Source organism: Orycteropus afer, unplaced genomic scaffold (genome assembly GCF_000298275.1).
Source record: "Orycteropus afer afer isolate SDZICR_OR568_19922 unplaced genomic scaffold, OryAfe1.0 scaffold00106, whole genome shotgun sequence".
Lineage (NCBI taxonomy): Eukaryota > Metazoa > Chordata > Mammalia > Tubulidentata > Orycteropodidae > Orycteropus > Orycteropus afer.
This window is the reverse complement of record NW_006921693.1, coordinates 7,698,617-7,713,549: the sequence shown is the minus strand read 5'-3', so window position 1 is coordinate 7,713,549 and position 14,933 is coordinate 7,698,617.

Here is a 14,933-nt window from a genome sequence, read left to right as displayed (position 1 = left end):
AATGTCCTCCAAGTTCATCCATGTTATGTGGTGTTTTGCAGATTCTACATTATTCTTTAAGGTTGCATAATATTCCATTGTGTATATGTACCATAGTTTGGTTAACCATTTTTTCTGTTGATGGGCACCTAGGTTGTTTCCAGTAGTGCTGGAAACACTAAACAGTGCTGCGATGAACATGGGTGTGCATGTATCTGTTCTTGTCCCGGCTCTCACTTCTTTAAGATATATACCTAGCAATGGGATTGTTGGGTCAAATGGTGTTTTTCTGGTGTAGAGTTTTTATCAGGAATGGGTTTTGGGTTTTATCAAATATTTTTCTCGGCATTGATTGAAATGATCATGTGGTTCTTTTCCTTTATTTATTTATGTGATGGATGTTGCTTGTTTATCTAATGTTGAACCATCTTTGCACACCTGGTATGAACCCCACTTGGTCATAATGTATTATTTTTTTTATATGTTGTTGGAGTCTGTTGGCTAGGATTTCGCTGCAGATTTTTGCACCTATATTCATGAGGGATATTGGTCTGTGGTTTTCTTTTTTAGTGATATCTTTGCCTGGTTTTGGTATCAAGGTTACGCTTGCTTCATAAAATGAATTTAGGAGGATTCTATCCTTTTCCATGTTCTGAAATAGTTTGAATAGGATTGGTGTCAGTTCTTCTCTGAACATTTGATAGAATTCTCCAGTGAAACCATCTGGGCCAGGACATTTTTTTTGTTGTTTGTAATTTTTTTTATGATCTTTTCAATTTCTTCTTTTGTTATGGGGCTGTTTGACTTTTCCACCTCAGTCTGTGTTAGTTTAGGTAAGCAGTTTGTTTCTAAAAATCTGTCCATTTCTTCTAGATTTTCAAATTTGTTGGAGTACAATTCTTCATAGTATCCTGATATTACTTTTTAAAATTCAGTTGGTTCTGTTGTGATGTCACTCAATTCATTTTTCATTCATGTTATTTGTATTCTCTTCTCTTTCCCTTTGTTAAATTTGCCAGTGGTTTGTCAATTTTATTAATCTTTTCAAAAAACCAACTTCTAGTCTTATTGATTTTTTTTCTATTGTCTATTTTCTGTTTCATTAATTCCTGCTTGAATCTGTATCATTCCCTTTCTTCTGGTGACTGTAGGCTTTTCTTGCTATTCTTTTTCTAATTTTTGAAGATGTTAAGGTGTTGATTTTGACTCTTCTTTTTTCATGTATGCATTTATTTCTATAAATTGGCCTCTGATCATTGCTTTTGCTGTGTCCCAAAGATTTAGGTATGTTGTGTTTTCATTCTCCTTTGATGCAAGGAATTTTTTAATTTCATTTTTTATTTCTTCTGTTACCCAGTCATTTTCAAGGAGAGTGTTATTCAGTTTCCATCTGTTTGCTCTTTTTCCATTGATCTTCCTATTGTTGATTTCTAATTTTATAGCATTGTGATCTGAAAAGATGCTTTGCAGTATTTCATTGTTTTTTAATTTATTAAGGCTTGCTTTCTGGCCTAGCATATGGTCTATCATGGAGAATGTTCCATGTGCACTGGAAAAGAATGTGTATTGTGCTATTGTTAGGTGAAGTGCTCTGTAGATGCCTATAAGGTGTTGTTGTTGCTGTTGTTGTTGTGTGCCATCGAGTTGGACCCAACTCATAGCGACCCCTCTTTGGGTTTCCTAGGTGGTATCACTATGGAAGTAGATTGCCCAACCTTCCTTCCAAGGAGTGGCTGGTGGGTTTGAACCGCCAGCTTTCTGGTTAGCAGTCAAGTGCCTTAGACACTATGCTACCAGAGCTCCTATATATAAGGTCAGGTTGGTGAATTGTTTTGTTTAGTTCCTCTGCGTCTTTGTTGAGTTTCTTTCCAGTTATTCTATCTTTGATTGAAAATGATGTTTTAAAGTTTACTACTATGACTATGGAGTCATCTATTTGTCTTTTCAATTCTATTAAAGTCTGATTTATGTATTTTGGGGCTCTTTCATTGCGTACGTAGATATTTATTATGGTTATGTCCTCTTGTTCCATTGATCCTTTAATCATTAAATAATATGCTTCCTTGTCTCTTATGGTGGTTTTTGTCTTAAAGTCAATTTTATCAGATATTAATCTTTCCACTCCAGCTCTTTTATGGTTGCCATTTTGTTGATATATTTTTTTTCAACCATTGATTTTTAGTCTATTTTTGTCTTTTTCTCTGAGATGTGTCTCTTGTTATGTTTTCTTTTCCAATCTGCAACTCTCCATCTCTTCAGGGATGCATTGAATCCATTGACAGCCAGTGTAATTATCAACAAGTACGAATTTGTTGCTGTCATTTTGTTATGTGTTTTTTCATAGTTTTGCTGATTTCTTTGTTTCATATAATTTTCCATGCTGAGCTCATTTGCTTATGAATTGTGTTATCACTTCTTTCGATTCTATTGTTTTAGTTTACTAAATATTTGTGCTTGTGTTAATGAGGTTTTTTCCAGCAGATTTACCCAATACAATACATCATCTGATTTCTTGACTGCTGCTTTCATAAACCAAAGCCAAACCAAACGTACTGCAGTTGAGTCAAATCTGACTCATAGTGACCCCTCCTTGGGTTTCTGAGGCAGTATCTCTATGGAAGTAGATTGCTCAATTTTCCTTCCAAGGAGTGGCTGGTGGGTTTGAACTGTCAGCCTTCTGGTTAACAGTCAAATGTCTTAGGCACTTCGCCACCAGAGCTCTCTAATTAGCCATTAGAGAGCTGCAAATCAAAACAACAATACCATCTCCCTAAGCAATAATACAAAAAAAAAAAAAAACCCACAAATTCAATGCCATTGAATGAATTGGACTCATAGAGACCCCTCCTTGGGTTTCCAAGGTGATATCTCTGTGGAAGTAGATTGCCCAATCTTCCTTCTGAGGAATGGCTGGTAGATTTGAACTGCCAACCCTCTGGTGAGCAATCAAATGCCTTGGGCACTATGACAGAAATGCAAATCACAACAACAAAACCATCTCACCTTAGCAATAATAGCAAAGTTCAATAAGACAGAAAACAACAAATGCTGGTGAGGGTGTGGAGAGATTGAAACCCTCATACACTACTGATGGGACTGTAGAATGGTGCAACCACTGTGTAAAATGGTATGGCCTCTCCTTAAAAAGATGGAAATAGAAATACCAGTTGATCCAGCAAGCCCAGTACAAGGTATTTTACAGAAATAAGAGTCTGGATACGAACAAATACATGCACACCCATGTTCACTGCAGCATTATTTACAACAGCAAAAAGATGGAAAATACCTAAGTGCATATCAACAGATGAATAGATAAACAACTATAGTATATCCACACAATGGAATACTATACAACATTAAAGAATAACAATCTGCAAAACACCTCTTAATGTGAATGAACGTGGTAGACAACTGTGCTGAGTGAAATAAGTCAATCACAAAAGGACAAATACTGTATGAGACCACTATTATAAAAAGTCAAGGAAAGGTTTACACACAGAAAGAAACATTCTTTGATGTTTACCAGTGATGTACGGAGAGGGGAGAAAAAAAATCACCAACTAGATAATAGACATGTGTTAATTTGGGTGAAGGAAAATACAATAAGTGGGTGTGATCAGCACACTATCACTAAGGCAATGGAAGACACAAAGAGGTACACAAGAGTTAAGAAGAACAAATTTAAATATTATTATACCCACAGTCCTGGACTATCAGTAATAATAAATAATAATCTAGAATGGATACTTAGGCAGACAGCCAAGCTGAACAGATATGGGTGGGCAAATGGGACTATACCCACAGCCATATATTCAGAGGGTAACTATGTATATAGTAGAGCATTCAAGGAGCAAAGTCATAAGAACTTCTTAGCTATAACCAAACACCTTGAGGTATTACGTCACTGGGCTTGGGGACCTAGGACTACAGTATCAGAGGACAGCTCGCTCAAGTGGCATAACATGGTTCACAAAGATAGTGTTCTACATCCTACTGTGATGAGTAATGACTAGAGTCTTAAAAGCTAGCAAGCAGCCATCTAAAGAGCAACTGTGAGTGTCAAAAGACACATGGAAACAAATAGTCCAAAGGTCTAATGGCTCACACAAGTCTCAGCCTCTACTACACTGAGACCAGAATCACTAGATGGTGCTCAGCTACCACTTCCAACCACCCTGAGAGATACCACAACAGAAGATCCTAACAGAATGGGGAAAAATGTGGGAAAAACTCAAAATCATAAAAAGACCAAGCTTATTGGTCTGATAGATACTGGTGAAACCCTCATCACTGTGGCCTTTAGTCACTCTTCAAGTCTGGTACTAAAGTCACCCCCATGGCTCAGTTTTCAGCCAGACAATAAGCAGGCCCATAAGGTAAAGAATAACCCTAGGGACGTATGAACTCCTTAGAGCAATCTACCATATGATCAAAAGAGCAACTTTTGCTCAAGGATAAAGCTCAGAAGGCAGAAGGGATAGGAAAGAAGGAGAAATGGAAATGGGAAACACAAGGAGGAAATGGAAGAGTGCTGTTACATTGTAAGTATTGCAATCAATGCAAAGAAACTAAATGTGTATAAATTGTTGAATGGAAAATCAATGTGACCTGTAAACTTACACTCAAATCACAACAAAAATTTTAAAAAGTCAGTGAGAATAGATAGTATCATATCTAGGTAAATACTTTTTTGTATTTAATCAAAGAGACAAAGAATGTATGTGATTAAGTTAGAGTCATTCAAATAGTTTCTTATTGGCAATGGCTGAATAAAAGATTCACAAAATTTACTGTATCTCCTTAACTTTTCACTGAGTTGGGACTTTGGAAGAATCAGACAGACAGTAGGAACGGAAAAGGCTTCAAAGTAGAACAATGAATCCCACTGCCATTGAATCGATTCCAACTCATAATGACCCTATAGGACAGAGTAGCCACGTTCTTCTTCATGTAGTCCAGCTTCTCAGAGTATTTGCTCAGTACACAGATTGAGTAACTATGGTTAAAGTATACAGCCTTGATGAACACCTTTTCTTAAACCATGCAGTATCCCTTTGTTCTTGATCTATGTACAGTTTCCACACTAGCACAGTTAAGTGTTCTGAAATTCCCATTCTCTGCAATGTTATCCATAATTTCTCATGATCTGTCATAGAAGAAGTACAGCCAGAATACTCCTTAGAAATGAGGATGGCAAGACTTCATCTTACTTACTTTGTACATGTTATCAGACGGGAACAATCTCTGAAGAAGGACATTATAATTGGTAAAGTAGAGGGTCAGTGAAAAAGAGGAACACCCTTAATGAGATGGACTGACCACACCACCAGGGCTGCTCCTTGAACAATGAATAGAAGACTGAAAAGATGTGCCTATGAGGAAGCACAAAATAAAATAAGGATAAAATAGAGAAAGCAAGATGAACCAATAATAGAGTCTGTATTTCTAAAACATCTGGATGGAAAGTAAAAACTATAGTCAGGCACCTGAAAATTATCAAAGAATGAAAAATCTGTTTAAGGAGATGGAAGCACATAGGTGTGTGTGTGTGTGTGTGTGTGTGTGTTTGAAGTCAGTGAAGATAAATGGATGTAAAGACAATCATAAACCTACTGAACCCCTGGAATACTGGATCATGCAATTATCTTCTTTGAGACTCATGACAACAGCAGATACTGTTTTCACCAACTCACTGAACTATAAATAATTTTAAGAAAATAAAAAATTGAAGATTTAACCAAGGACACCTACTATTAGCTGTTTCCTCATTTACTTAAAGAAGCTAATCAGAGATATGAAGAGCTAAAGTTAAATAAATAATCTATTCCAATTCCTGATTTTATTTTAAAAAATCATGATAAGAGAATCTAGAAAATCTATTAATGGAAGCCTAAAACTTAGAATTCAAGTCTCCATGTGTTTTTAGAACATGACCAATGATTAAATTTTAAAACTTTCATTATTTTTCATACATTTACCAAGCTTCTAGGCCAAGTCATCTAAGAACAGAAAAAATTGAGCATTCACTCTAGTCAGAAGACAAACAAGAAAAACCTGCATAATTCAAATGTGAATATAACAGAGTTCTGAAAGAGAGAACGCTGGGTGGACATTTACTTAGATAGCCTGGGGGAAAGAAAAAACTCACTGCCATCAAGTTGATTCTGACTCAGAGCGACCCTCTTTGGGTTTCCAAGGTGGTAAATCTTTACGGAAGTAGATTGCCCAGTCTTCTTCCTTCCACACAGTGGCTGGTGGGTTTGAACTTCCAACCTTCTGGTTAGCAGTCAAATCCCTTAGGCACTATGCCACCAGAGCTCCTTCAGTCTGGGAAAGTCACTATAATTCAAGCTCCAATGTAGATGATGAGGAGCATGAAGATATATGAAGGTGCAGAGAAAGAAACTATAGATAAGCAGAGAGAAGATCTTTGACAAAAGCTCAAAGACAAGAAGGAACTTGGTCTCAAATTGTTGGAAAACTAGTAAAAGGTACATGTGGTTGGAATCTACTGAACTAGTGCTTTGTGGGCCAAAATAAGCACTTTGGATCTTGTTCTGATTTGGGTGTCAAACAATTTGAAGTTTGGAAGTTACGTGGTCCAATTTACTTCTGTTAAAGAACACTCTGGCAGAAAATTAAAAGATTAAAAAGAGCCAAGAGTAGAAGCAGAAAGACTTATTTGGAGGCTATTATAGTTGTCTGGGTGAGAGAAGAAAGTAGCCTGAACTAATGTTGGCATGGTGGAGATGAAAGAAATTCTACAGATTCAAGGAAGATTATGTAGGTAGATGCAAAGAACTTGTTGATGGAAAAAATAATGGAGGTAGGAGAGGGAAGGGTTAAGCTGACTTCCAGATTTCTGACTGGAGTAGATGGATCTATAGTGCCATAGACTGAGATGGAGAATAAACCAAAACCAAACCAGTTGCCGCGGAGTTGATTCCTGCTCATGGTGACCCCATGTGTCCAGATAGAATTATACCCCATAGAGTCTTCAATGGCTGTTACCTTTCAGAAGCAGATTGCCAGTACTTCTGAAGTACTTCTGGGTGGGTTCAAACTGCCTACCTTTTGGTAAGTAATCAAGTGCTAAACTGCTTGCACCACCCAGGGACTTCTGAGATGGAGAATTAAAACAAAGAGACAAAAAAATTACCATCTACATGATCTTGACTCATGGTAATGTCATGGGTTACAGACCAGAACTGAGTTCCATAGGATTTTCATGGCTGTATTCTTTAAGGAACAGATCCCTAGGCTTCTCTGGGTAGGTTTGACTCATCAACCTTCCTAGTTAGCTTGTTATAGCCCATTACTGTGGAGTGGATTACAACTCATAGCAACCCTATAGGACAGAGTAGAACTGTTCCATAGGGTTTCCAAGGCTGTAAATCTTTATGGAAGCAGCTTGCCTCATCTTTCTTACACAGAGAAGCAGGTGAGTTGTAACCACCAATCTTTTGGTTAGCAGCCCTATGCATTAACCATAGTGTCAGCAGAGCTCCTAGATGGAGAATTGTTGTCATTGTTGTTATGTCGGACCTGACTCATAGTGACCCCTCCTTGGGTTTCCGAAGCAGTATCACTATGGAAGTAGGATTGCCCAACCTTACTTCCGAGGAGTGGCTGGTGGGTTTGAACTGCCAGCCTTCTGGTTAGCAGTCAAGTGCCTTAGACACTATGCTACCAGAGCTCCTGAAAATTGTATTGATTATAGATTAGCTAATATCATCAAGGGATCTAACACCAGGACATTATGGGCAGCCAATACCTGCTGCTGTTAAGTCAAATCCTACTCATAGTGACCTATAGGACAGAGTGGAATTGCCTGATAGGGTTTCAAAGGCTGTAAACCTTCATGGAAGCAGACTGTCATATCTTTCTCCTGTGGAGCTGCTGGTAGATTTGAATCACTGACCTTTTGAACCACTGCATCACCAGAGCTCCTCAAATGCCAATAGTGATATTCAAATACAACTTTACTGAGGTTATATCCATATAATTTTATAAGAATATGAATCTCTCCTAAGACTATAATGGAGAGATTTCTGTATTTATGGAAACTTCCTGCTTCAGGAATTCCTCTCTCAGTCCTTGTGAAGTTTTATTTCAAACACCATTATTTTTTTCCAACTTTTAAAAAATATGTTTACCTTAATTCATAATGATCTCCATCTCCAGATGGAGAATAGTGGAGAGTAAAAGATTTCAAAGAGTAATTGAGAGTTCAATTTTGTTGGTGTTAAGTTTGAGATGCTTGCTACTCATTCAAGAAGAAATGGCAATATAGAACTACATATGTGAAATTCACAACACTGAAAAAGATCTGAGTTAAAGGTATAATTTGGAGACTTATGGTAAAATATAAAGGAACACAGTAGAAGGCTTCACCTTCAGAGAGAGTGTACAGAGAGGAGAGAAGCAGGCTTGCTTCTGAGCCTAGATGAATACCAACCTTCCTTTAAGCTATATTGATATCATTGCCTCTATCCAAAATTATTTATTTAGTTCAGCCTATGAATAGAAATTCTACTTGAAGAGAAAACAAAGCAATATATTCTTTTTAATTTGGGTTTCATTCATTCAAAATTCCAAATAACTATGATACTCATGGAAAAGAAATTTTCCTTTGCATTATATAGTGTAAACAAGAAATCCTATTTAAATTTTAAGCCCCTTTTCATATGATCTCTGGGCACAAAAATAATAGATAAATTCATTAAGAACTTATTTTTGTGTCAGATATTATGCTGTTTTCCATTCTTAGGGTAAATTTTTCTCTCACAATAATTTGATCAATTATGTCAAACTATTTCCCCAGTGTACAGATAAAGAATTTGGAGCACAGAGAGATTAACAAATCTTGCTTATGACTGCATAGCCAAAATGTGACTGGGATTAAACAGGAATCCCAGGTCCAGAATCCCACTTCACCACTACACTAAAGACCTTCTAATTAACTCTGATTTCTCAAGATATTTTCATATAACCCTCTCAACATGCTAGTAAAGTGTGTGTGTGTGGGGGGGGGGAATTGAAGCTAGCAGATAGTCTGTGATTTGCCGAGTATGCAGTGTCAGAGCTAGAGGGAATATTCACCACAGTCGTGATGTCATGATGGTCATCCCACTGGGCAAAGATGTTGGGCATATAGCGGACCACGAATGTGGATTGGAAGCACATCCAAGACAAATGAAACACAGACTGAGTGAAGTTCCATCCTACCTCTTTATAACTGGAAAACTGAAAGGCCTGCCTATGTTTCTTAATGGTATAAATGAACATTTTCTGATCAACCTAAATATTCACATATCTCTCTGGTTTAGAAAATGCTGTTACTGGCAGACGACTCACCTTCACTCTAAGTAAAGGCAGGAGAAAAAAAGGAGGGAGGAGGGGAGAAAAGAAAGGAGGGAATAAGAGAATAAGGGATGGAAGGAAGGCAAAAAGAAAATTCTATATATGTGTGAGTAAAAGATGAATACATATTCTGTCTCTGTAATAACCATCCAATTTCATTTTTTATTTAACACAACCCAATTTTTTTCAAGTGCACATGAAAAGTGGACGTTTTGTTCAATATCCAAAAAAAAAAAAGAAAAAGAAAACCTAAAATACTCAGCAAAAGAGTTGCTTGGTCTATAAAAGCCATTGGTCACTGATGACTGAATCCTTCCAAGCTGTTGTTTATTTAGGCATCATATAGATGGATGATCCTTAGTCCTTGTGAAGTTTCATTTCAAACACCATCATTTTATTCCAACTTTTAAAAAAATATATTTACCTTAATTCATAATCATCAGTGGGTGAAAGTTTGCAACACGCCTTGAAACCACTGGAAGCAACAGCATATTTGGAAATCCCTGTTGTAGATACAGCCTGAATCACTCAGTTGTTTTCCTCTTGTGTAGACAACGCCTTTAGGGCCAGTGATGGATGAGAGATGGAGTCAGCCTGAGTCTTTACAAAATCCATGCTTGAAGTGGCAGCCAAGGTCAAAGATGAAGCTGGCTGGACCTCTGCACCTAGTGTACTGTTCCTGTTCTTTTCAGGACTCTGGGGAGGCCCTGCAATGTAAGGGGTGGAGGGGGCAGGCTGAAAATCAATCCACTCTCTTCCTATTCCCCCACTCAAGACATGTCCTCACCTCATTTCCATGATAAACTCATATGTTCTGGTCTCCATGTCAAACATGCCACCCATGTTCAGCGCCAGCATAGAAAAAAGTGATTTTGCTTGGCTGAGTTAATACAAATGTATTCAAAAATCCCACATAGCAAATGCAGGCTGTTTCAACCATTCCATTTTTTTCCCAGTCCTATTTACTGAGAAGTATACTTTGGCTCCAATGTGTATTAACAAGGAAATCTATGTTTGCGGTGACCTGCTCTGAATGGGCCCCATTCTTACAGAGAGGCTTCTATTATACCAAAGGAAAAGGCCTGATAGATGGGGGAGAGTAATTCATAGAGAAAGATGTGCTGACAGCTCTGAATGAATAGCTTTCCTCCTCTAGGGCTCCAGCTGGAGTCAGCCCCCAGGCTCAGGGAACATACTCACTCACCAGAATCCCAGAACAGCAGTCACATCCAACCACGTCCTGGAAGTGATTAGAGAAGAGACCTCGTTCCTGAAAAAGCAGCCTTTCAACTAGCTAGATGTGGTATTATTTTTAACTAGGGGGTAGAAGAAGATGAAGTTTTCAGACTCCAGGTTTTAATAAATCTCTGAATTCTCCATCTATAATGGCCTCTTGTGTTTGGCATGTGATGAGCTGAATGGAGCCACCATGATGGAATAGTTACAGGCTATTCAAGAACAGACTAGAAGCGCAAAGCCTGCAATGAACTGAGATTAGAGGTTATCAAGATGTTGTTTATCACGACAACAAAGCAGAGGAACGGAAGATATAAGCATAGATGTGGTCATCTCCTGGAGGCAACCAGTCCTGGATGAGGAGAAGCAAGTCTCAGACTCAAGTTTTAGATTGGTTCTAAATCTGGATGCCACTTAACAAGGTATTAAGATTATCTAAGCTTTAGTTCAGGGAAGAAAAACAGGTAGCTCTTCACAGAATCTAGACAACTGGTTTTCAATTTTTTTTTTTTTTTTAATTATATCTGATACATTCTTAAAAATACAAACAAATTTGAATGATTTGGAGTCATGAAACCTCTGTTGTTCTTTGCAGGCCTACCATTTCCTTTCGGATTTCACCTACCCCTACAAACCACTCATTGCTGTCAACTTGGATCTGACTCATAGCAACCCCTCCTTGGGTTTCTGAGGCAGTACCTCTAGGGAAATAGATTTTCCAGCCTTCCTTTTGAGGAGTGGCTGGTGAGTTTGAACCGCCAGCCTTCTAGTTAGTAGTCAAATGCCTTAGGCAGTATGCCACCAAAGTAGTTACTAGTGGTGCAGTGGTTAAGGCATTTGACTGTTACCAAAAAGTTCAGATGGTTGAACCCACCAGCTGCTTCACAAAAGAGGAAGCAGTCTGCTTCTGAAAAGAGTTACAGCCTTGGAAACTCAATGGAAGTTGCTGTGCATCAGAATCAACTTGAAGGCAGTGAGTTTGGTTTGGTTTTTGAGTCATACATTCAGTCAACAAATGTGGCAGGCACTATTCCAGGTACTGGGAAGTCAGCCATCAAAAAATAGACAAAATCCATGTTTTTCCAACATGATGGATGTAATATCACTATTACACTAAAAATAAAACAAAACTCACTGCCACTGAGTTGATTCAGACTCATAGCAACCCCTATTGGGGTTCCAAGGCTGTAAATCTTTATGGAAGCAGACTGCCTCATCCTTCTGACATGGAAGAGCTGGTGGGTTTGAACCACTGATCTTTTGGTTAGCAGCCAAATGTGTTAACCACTACACCACCAGAGTTCCTTATTACACTAAATAGTCACTAAATTATAAATGTGAAAAAAAACTTGAATTGATAAATGTTGTGTTACATGGATCTTCACAACAATTTAAAAAAAAAAAAATACAAAATATATGTTCTTGTGGGGAAGCTCTGGTGGCATAGTGCCTAAGACGTTTGACTGCTAACCAGAAGGCTGGCAGTTCAAACTCACCACTCCTCAGAAGGAAGACTGGGCAATCTACTTCCATAGAGATACTGCCTCAGAAACCCAAGGAGGCGTCGCTATGAGTCAGATCCAACTCGATGGCAGTGAGTTTGGTTTTTGGTTTTATGTTCTTATGAAGTTTATATTCCAGTGAGATTGGTCAGACAATAAATAAATTAGCAGATGGGCAAGTAATGTGTCAGACAGTGTAAGTGTTACAGAGGAAAAACAACAGGATGAGTGCTAGAAATAGGGGTTACAATTTATGGTAGGGTTATTAGGGACAGCTCAACTGATCAAGTAATATTTGAGCAAAGGCCTGAATGAAGAGGGCAATGTCATAGAGATAGCTATGGGAATATGCTCCCAGAAGAGAGGACACCAAAAGCTGAGACCTAAAGTGAGACTGTGCTTGGACTGAGGCTAGACAGGAGTGGAGGAATAGGAAAAGTGGTGGGACATGATGGCAGGAAAGAAGAACAGTCCAGACAATGCAGGGCCTTAGAGACCATGGAAAGGACTTTGGATTTTACTCTGAATAAGATAATAAACTTTCAAAATATTTATCAGATTCTTCTGCTAAGTTGGAAGAATAGGCAGGCAAGCTCCACAGATCCTCTTCAACAGAGAAAAGAGAAACAAGTTGACAGAGATATAGAAGATAATTCTGGAGCCCTGAACTTTGAAAGGAAGAATACAGAAGTGGATTAGGCACAAACTAGTGGAAAAACATGAATGAAAACAGTGAGTATGGAGACGGTCGGAGTAGTGGACTGTCAACTACTCTGATGGGACCAACAGCCTGAATGTTTCCAAATGGCATTGGGACCTGAGAATTGACCTGAAGATCAGCCCTGGTTGCCAAGGGCTGGTGGCCTATGACTAAGAAGGGAAACAGCAAGGAGGGAGACAACCTGAGCTGTGGTCTTTCGGCTGTCCGGAGGGCACAGCCACTTTGATTGTCTACAAATGGTGGCCATTTTGGATATTTAAAGTGGCCAAGGGCACAGCCATTTTGAATGTTTACAAGTGGTGGCCATTTTGCATTTTAAAGAGACAGCATTCTCATTTGGATTCCAGGGACCTAATAATAGGCTCTGTTTGCCAAGGGCAGCAGGCACATATGGGAGGCTGGCAACAGGAAAGGAGACAGGTGGTGAGTGTATAAGTGCTGCCAACTAGTGAAGAGAGGAGCACAGCACAGTGACCTGCTTACGCAGATAACATCCAAAGAAAATGAAAATCATGGGCAAGTCACTCCAACATACAATCGCCAATTAAATATAAAAACGAAAATAGTAGAGGATGAGAAGATGGCATACTACCTGTAGCCCATATGTTAGTTCCCTCTAGCATCTTAATGCCTGAAAAATGAGGTGCAGCAGTTTGAAGCAGGGATTCTGGTGCTCTGAACAGCTCACTAAGTCAGAGAAGGCCAACCTTAGGGGAGTAGGAGAAGAAAGGAGGCAGAGGCAGGGTAAACTGCTGGAAGAATAAAATAAACAAATCTGTCCTGCGGAGCACCAACCGGCCAGTCAGACAGGGCTTCGGAGGGCTCCCTGGGGCAGTGGAGAGAATGCACTGGAGGGCCTGCAGCCATTCCAGGGATCTACCTTCAGGAGCCACTTTCATTGGTAAATTTGGGACCACTGCTAAGTAGAAGGGCAGCATTTCTAAGAAATGGAACAGAGACCCCTCTGGCTCAGGGTGCCGCTGAATTAGGAGCAGAGAGGTAAGCACACCACAGGTGGGCAGGACCTGGGACCAACTCATGGCACCGGTCAGGGCGCCTATTACAGGACAGCTTTATGGCACAGAGGGGCCTGGACTATGGGACTTTTGTGGCTGTCTAAATCTGTTAGAAAGTGGCAGTCCCTTAACCATTGAGGTCATTGTTTAACTTGAGCTGTGGAGCTACTCAAAGCCCTGCAAACGGCTACTGGCAGCTTGAGCTTTTTTTCTCTTTTCTTCCTCCTTTCCCTGCTTCCCCCTGCTTCATCCAACAGAAAAACCACATTAAGCCTCCACAACACCTGTCGGCTCAAATCCTAAACTACCTTCATGACAGAGACCTGCATCCACATTCCACACAGTGATTCCATCATCACAAAGAAAACTGCAGAGCAACCCAGAACACCTGAATTAATAACCAAAAAAATAAAAAACACCATCTCCACCTTTGCAAAAATATTAAATCATAAAATTAAGACAAAGCCATTCAATACATAACTAACAGCTAAATAAAACTTCAAAATGTCTAGGAAACAACAGACAACCTCAAAAAAAAAAAAAGGATAAGACAATAGAAATAAAATTCCAAACAAAAGTCTCATTAAATATGGAGGAAAAGGAGACAATAGAATTATCCAAGACAGAATTTAGAAGATATGTTTATTGAACTCTACAAGAGCTTAAGGAAACCCCAACCAGAATCAAGGAGAACACAGACAGTGCCCTGGAAGAACTCAGAAAACCCATTCAAGAACAAAATAATGAGATTAATACACAATCAGAATACAAAAACAGCAGTTAGAAATCAAGAAGATGAATACCAAAATTACAGAATTACACAACACAGTGGAAGCACAAAAGAATAAGCTAGAACTGGCTGAAGAATGCATTTCCCAACTAGAAGATAAATCCCTTGACACCAGCTGTATGAAGAAAACTCAGAATAACGACTGAAAAGAAATGAAGAGAGCCAAAGAATTATATGGGATGACATGAAAAGAAACAACATACACATCACTGGAATTCCAGAACAAGAAGTGAAAAACAAACAGAAAAACACTGAGAAAACTGTGGAAGACTTACTAATAGAAAATTTCCCCCATATCATGAAGGAGAAAAGATATTTGTCCAAGA